This window comes from Oncorhynchus tshawytscha, linkage group LG24 (assembly GCF_018296145.1).
Source record: "Oncorhynchus tshawytscha isolate Ot180627B linkage group LG24, Otsh_v2.0, whole genome shotgun sequence".
In the NCBI taxonomy this organism is placed as follows: domain Eukaryota; kingdom Metazoa; phylum Chordata; class Actinopteri; order Salmoniformes; family Salmonidae; genus Oncorhynchus; species Oncorhynchus tshawytscha.
The window spans coordinates 6,970,399-6,977,409 of NC_056452.1; the positions used below are offsets into that span (position 1 = coordinate 6,970,399).

Below are 7,011 nucleotides of genomic sequence, written 5' to 3' on the forward strand. Positions count from 1 at the left end.
ACACTGAACTCTGTCTGAGAAGTAGTTGGTGAACCAGGCGAGGCAGTCATTTGAGAAACCAAGGCTGTTGAGTCTGCCGATAAGAATTTGGTGATTGACAAAGTCGAAAGCCTTGGCCAGGTCGATGAATACAGCTGCACAGTATTGTCTTTTATCGATGGCAGTCATGATATCGTTTAGACCCTTGAGCGTGGCTGAGGTGCACCCATGACCAGCTCGGAAACCAGATTGCATAGCGGAGAAGGTACGGTGGGATTCGAAAGACCGTGGCAGCTTTCCAATCTTTGGGGATCTCAGACGATACGAAAGAGAGGTTGAACAGGCAAGTAATAGGGGTTTCAACAATTGTGGTGGATATTTTTAGAAAGAGAGAGTCCAGATTGTCTAGCCCAGCTGATTTTTAGGGGTCCAGATTTTGCAGCTCTTTCAGAACATCAGCTATCTGGATTTGGGTGAAGGAGAATTGTGGGAGGCTTGGGCAAGTTGCTGTGGGGGGTGCAGAGCTGTTGACCGGGGTAGGGGTAGCCAGGTGGAAAGCATGGACAGTCATGGAAAAATGCTTATTGAAATTCTCATTTATCGTGGATTTATCGGTGGTGACAGTGTTTCCTAGCCTCAGTGCAGTGGGCAGCTGGGAGGAGGTGCTCTTATTCTCCATGGACTTTAGTGTCCCAGAACTTTTTGAAGTTTGTGCTACAAGATCCAAATTTCTGTTTGAAAAAGCTAGCCTTTGCTTTCCTAGCTGCCTGTGTATATTGTGTATATTAAGATATCGACTGTGGTTCATATGCTATCCCAAAACAGCATAGTGGGCTAATCGCAAACATGTCCTAATACACTTTTTTGCAGACAAGATTAGCAAATTTAGGCATGAAATGGAAACAACAAACACTGAGCCTTCATACCCATGCACAACAGCCCAAATAATTAAAGTGCAACTTAATATTGGAAAGGTGTTCCTAATATTTGGTATACTCAGTGTATATACTGTATATTGATGGGGGGAAAGTAACACCTGACTGAATAGTTTTCGGTTGGTTGAATTAGTTTAAATCCATATCATCTAATATCATTTTTTTTAACGTTCAGAGACGGTTGAGAAACAAATGAACATATTACTGGTCCTATCAGGAGCATTAAGGTCAACTGCCCCTTCCGTGGTTTTAAATGACTTTATGTACCATCGATATGCGGCAGAACCCTCGACCTTCAGGCCCGAAGTCCAGCGAGCTATCGACTGTGCCCCAAAAGCTGTGCCCCTCCGCGTTTATAAACCCAGGGTCGTTACAATATTATAGTGTCAAAATGTATTACAAAGTGCAAATAGGATAATTATGGTCATAAAGTCAGCCTCGTCCAAAACATAGTTTTGTAATTGAATTCGTCACGATTTACTGGATGGTTGGGTATGGATTATGATCATGCCCACTTTTGCCAATTATGCCAAATTGCAGGGAAAACACGTTGTAGTCCGCATCCAGCTGACATGTGTTGTCAAGGCTGCATATGGGTGGAACGCACATTTCGCTCTGCAATTATGAGTGAAAATGGGCTTCCATGAAGTTGGTGCAAACTTCCAATACATTTCAACAATATTGCCAGGAGTGGATTACATTCGACACGGTCACTTCTGCTGCCTGTCAACCGTCAAACCACTGCACTGGTGTTGGTGAGTACGTTAGCTAAGTTAGATCATTGGTGCCAGGTTAGCTAGTAGATACTTTTGGTTATTCAACATTATTTGATCATGCTATCGAACCAGGCTAGCTAAGATGCCACAGATGAAAGGGGAATGGTACTGTAGCTAGCTAAATACATGAAGCTAATGCGATCTAGCATGTCAGAGGAAAATTGTGCATAGCTCACATTAGCTAGTTACCTTGCTAACAACAGCTAACTGTAGCCCATTGACATTTAGGGTCAATACAGGGCAGGCACTTGGATACTAGCTTGCTAGCTAATCATAGGATATAGCCAGCTTACTTTCGATAATGTTTCAAATCTAGCTAACACTAGCCAACTCATTTCAACTCAGACAGATATAACTAACCCGGATTTGCAAGTTAGGTAGCTAACTAGCTAGCATTTGGGGGCTTCGTCTGCTTAACCAAAAACAACAGGCCTGTTCTCGTAAAAGTTTGTATTGTCTTTGGCAAAAATAAATAAATAATGTTGTCTACTACAAATATGGCTCTGTCAGCGAATACAAAACGTATCAGCAAGCATTCAGCATCGTACACAGCTGGTTGCATAGTAACACTGTCAGATTCACCTGCCTGTATCTGTTCTGTAGTTGCAGTCCTTCTATTTGCATATAAATTACTTCCAAACGATAACTTTTTATTCTCTCACTATATGTTTATTGAGTGATGATATTTGATTTAATCCACAGGCTACGTACAAGATCTGGTTGATTTGTAGTTCAGCAATGTTGTTGGAACCCCCCTGCCATATCAGGAGCTGTTACAGAAGGCTGAGGCAGTGGCCATACACCAGTCCTGCTTGAGAGTAATGGAGGACACTTGAATCAGGTTGGTCACATTTGATCTGGTCAATGGTCAAAATACTATCTGTCCTGGAATTCACCTAACCACCATTGATAATGTAATCAGTGCTCTGTGTATATGTGTGTCTTGTACTGTACGTTGTAAGAAAGCTGCCCCCTTCCAATGGACTATTGGGCCCAGAGTGAGTAATGCCAACAAGTCAGTGCCATGCTGGCATGTGTCCCTTGTGAATCAGGATCTCTGATTGGCTATTTCAACTGTGTATTTACTGTTGGCTTCCATGACTGTATGGTGACAGTATTTCTCTCCCTCCCTCTGTGATATAGGAGCTGGGTCGGATATAGGAGCCGTAGTCGGGCTTCTGCATGACCAGTATCTGTGATGAGAGGGACCTGGAGCTGATCTACGCTGCCATGCCAATCAGGCGTTGGCAAACGCCTCAAAAGGGACAAACAGTGATTACTAATAAGACAGTACATCATTATCACCCTTTCAATGTGTCACTCATCAACTCTTCCTTGGTTTTCTACAGATGGGAAGAAGAGTTGCTTTTCAGATGGAGTCCTCTGACTGAAAGACAGGTTAATACTGATGTCAGAATTGGGAGAGACCTTGCAACTCAGCATAAAAATTTTACAAGACATCTATTACTTTTTATTGTCTTTTGTTATTAGATAATCTATTGGTACTAGCAGAACACTGCTTCTACAGTTTTACGTAAAGTAAGGTTTATTCTACATGGAACTGTTGCACTTGAATGTTATCAAAATACTTTGTTTAGACTATCTACAAAAGTTCAGCAATTGAACTCTTCTCATATTACTCTGTAGGCTACTGCCTGATGAATTGTCAGTTACCTACTGAGTAGTATGAGTGTGCCATCCTCCTGCATCTCACAGCTGCCTGTACTGTAGTTATTGAACTGCTAGACCCATTGGTTGAGGCAAAATCTGTCATATCCAGGTTGGAGTATCATGCACTCCACCCCTCCTGCCACCTGACTTTACCTATCCATAACCTGTAATACATTACATAGATGGAAAGGACTTCATCACCCAGAGAGCTGTGCATGTCAGTGTGTATTTAGATAGCCAAATCCTTAGATATGGCTCAATAGAATGCTGTTCTGGTTAGACAGCTGAAATTGTACTCTACACACAACTTTTTTTATTTGCTAGGTAAGTGTAGGCACACTATCTTTATATGCACATCAATATGATATTTACAGCATAACATGTTTTGTCTTTGTAACATGAACACCCATCGATTTTTGTTGATTAATGCATGTACAGTACACTCAAGCTGGGCAATGTTTGTGCAATATTCACATGTAGCCGACACCTGTTGTAGGGATATTAGTAGTTCTGGGATTTGTCCCCTGGGAAAGATCTAACAGCGGACATGAGGAGAGACGAGACAACTAGTCAGTTAGAATATTGTGCTGTAGGACAGCTGAGCTGACTCAAGAACGGGCCTTCAACACGCTGTTAATATAGTTTACATGGTAACATGTATTTACATGACGTGATGAAACTGCTTTGCAAGCTACTTTCGTAGCAAGGTGTTATAGAAGGATTGTCTCATGAAACACATTCCAGACACTGGTTCTTGCTATCTTGCCATAACTGATTTGACAGAGAAATATCAGCTAGATAGGATGGCCAGCTGCGGCTATCACCAAATCTATGCTAGCTAGCTGCTGTCAGCTTGGCTAAACACAGGGTCAGCGCTGACTCTTGAGATGGCGAGTCAATCAGGAGGGGAGAAGTCCTCAACTTCAAAATGTTCTCTCCATAGCAAAGCTATCTTAGCTAACTTTTCTCTACTCACTACTGCCCTTGTTTTTTTGTGCTTGAATGGCAAAGAAACAAGCACGTCAAACCACACCCCTAGACAACTCTCATTTGCTAATTTCCTAATGCATTTCCTAATAACCATTGATGGAAAACAAGGCCAAATCAGGAAGTGCAGTAGCTCTTTAACCTTAGCTTCTCCTGAGAAAAGCAGACTGGCCGCTGAACACGATGTTGTGCTAGCATGTATGCAATGCCAATTGGCCTGGATACTGGCCGTCTGCTAAGTTAATAAGTAATATGAGGGGGTGGGGGTTACATTGAGACTGGATCTAGATCAAGGCAATGAAGCCTGGGATCGTTATCAACTCACAGACACACACACTCTTAGAAAAAAGGTTCTATATAGAGCCTAAAAGGGTTCTTTGGCTGTCCGCACAGGAGAACCCTTTGAATAACCCTTTTTGGTTCCAGATAGAACTCTCTGGGTTCCATGTAAAATCCTTACCACAGAGGGTTCTACATGGAACCCAAAATACTTCTACCTGGAACCAAAAAAGGTTATCCTATGAGGACAGCCAAAGAACCCTTTTGGAACCCATGTTTCTAAGAGTGTACCACATACTGTACATACAATCAGTGTTTAACTTGGGCAGGAGCCGAGTACCAGCACCTCACATTTTTTACTGCTTAAATTCCTTCACCTCTTATAGAATATTAGCTCAAAAGTATTGTGGAGTTCCTGCACCTAAATAGAATACTCTTTCCCACACGGGCTCACGCTTATACACACATACCTCCCTGCACATATACACACAATCATGATACTTACAAGTGTGTAAGTATGTAACTAATCTTTGTATTTGGTTTCTCAACTACAAAGAGTATCGACGCCAATGGTAAAGGACTTGGCACCATGGATCCCAAGCAATGATTAGGAAACATTTCAGATTTGATGTTCTGGTTGTGTGCTGTTAATGAAAGGTATACTGAAAAGAATTGCTACTGTGAGAGTATGCGTAAGATATATGTCCAGACTGTGGGACATCTACATAAGTAGAGCAATGGCCTCAGTGTCATGTTTTAAGGTACCAAAGAGAAGTTAATGTGTTGAATAAAACAGTGTAACAGAGGTGGTTCAGTGAAACATGCTCATGTGATCAGTAAACCATTTTTATGGGGACTGGATCTAGATCAAGGCATTCAAGCCTGGGATCGTTACCAAGTCGCAGACAAATATACCACATATGCTCAGTGCTTGATTTGGGCAGGAGCTCACCGGAGCTGAGTGCCGGCACCTCACATTTTTTTTTTACTGCTTGAGTTCCTGCACCTCTTATAGAATATTAGCTCAAAAGTATTGTGGGGTTCCTGCACCTAAATATAAACAGTATCGGCACACAAAATGTGTACCAGCACCTATTTCAGTCCAAGTCAAGCACTGCATGCACTCTTTCACACACGGGCACACACTTATACACACATGTCCCTGCACATATACACAGATAAGCATGATACTTACAAGTAAGTGCGTAATTAATCTTTGTATTTTGTTTCTCCACTGCAAAAAGTATCGATGCCAATGGTAAAGGACTTGGCACCATGTATCCCAAGCAACGATTTCATCCCAAATGTGGATGGGCCTACCCATTAGGCAGATCTGATGTTCTGGTTGTGTACTGTTAATCAAAGGTATACTGAAAATAATTGCTACTTTGAGAGTATGCATAAGATATATGTCCAGACTGTGTGACATCTACACAAATATAGCAATGTCATGTTTTAAGGTAGCAAAGAGAAGTTAATGTGTTCGATACTAGTGTAACGGAAGTGGTTCAGTGAAACATGCTCATGTTATGAGTAAATTTGCCTAAGATCTAAAGTCTTGCATTAACTCCCTGAGCTTATACCGATAGGCTTAAGCCCTGCAGCTAATACAGTCATGTGTCACACAGACGACCCAGGTTCAATAGCTAATCAGTGGCATTGGTGGGGTGACCGGGATTTGGTCAGCTGATGTCTGTCAGCTCCTTGGGTTGTTACGGAGAGAAGGAGGAGGTCAAAGTGGGGGGGTGAAGTGTAACAAAGACGGAAGTGTTTTTTCTCACAGAAGGCTGGCATGCTGATACACACACTGTTTGTCTACCCTAGCATAATCTAATGAGATGGTATGTCCTTGCCTGAAGTCTACCGTTTACTCCCCAAGCTAATTCCTAGGCTTTAGCTCAATCGGCTAATGCAGTGGTGTGGCACGCAGACACAGGTTCAATAACTGGTCAGTGGCATTGTTGGGATGACCTGGATTTGGTCACTTAATACCTGTCAGCTGCTGGGGTTGTTCTGTAGAGGAGGAGGTCAAAGGTGGTGAAGTGTAACATAGGAGGGTTGGTGAACCACGATCGTGTGATGAGGAATCGTGCCTGAGACTCTACAATTTGTGTTACATTTTTGAGCTAATACCTAGGATTTAGCTCAGCAGCCTTTGTCGTTTTATGGCATGCAGACAACCAATGTTTGATACACCACACTTTGCTAGTGTGAATGACTGGGTATCTAGTGTGAACTAGAAACTGAACTAGGTTCAGAATACTACTTGAAATCATTTCAAATACTTTCACTGTGCTCGATTGAGCGTGCCTGTTGGAATGGAACTAATAGAGCCGGTGGAAAAGTTCCAACCCTTCCCTGCCCCCCTGGCACTCCTGGCTGGC

General features: G+C 42.4%; 1 long non-coding RNA gene across 1 annotated transcript; it reads left to right on the forward strand.

Moving 5' to 3' along the window:
* Positions 1 to 1,199: 1,199 nt before the first annotated feature.
* LOC112223313 lies at positions 1,200 to 3,149 on the forward strand. Its single transcript, XR_002949275.2, has 3 exons — positions 1,200 to 1,669; positions 2,393 to 2,531; positions 2,834 to 3,149. It is a non-coding gene; the product is annotated as an uncharacterized LOC112223313 (long non-coding RNA).
* The last annotated feature ends 3,862 nt before the right edge of the window (positions 3,150 to 7,011 follow it).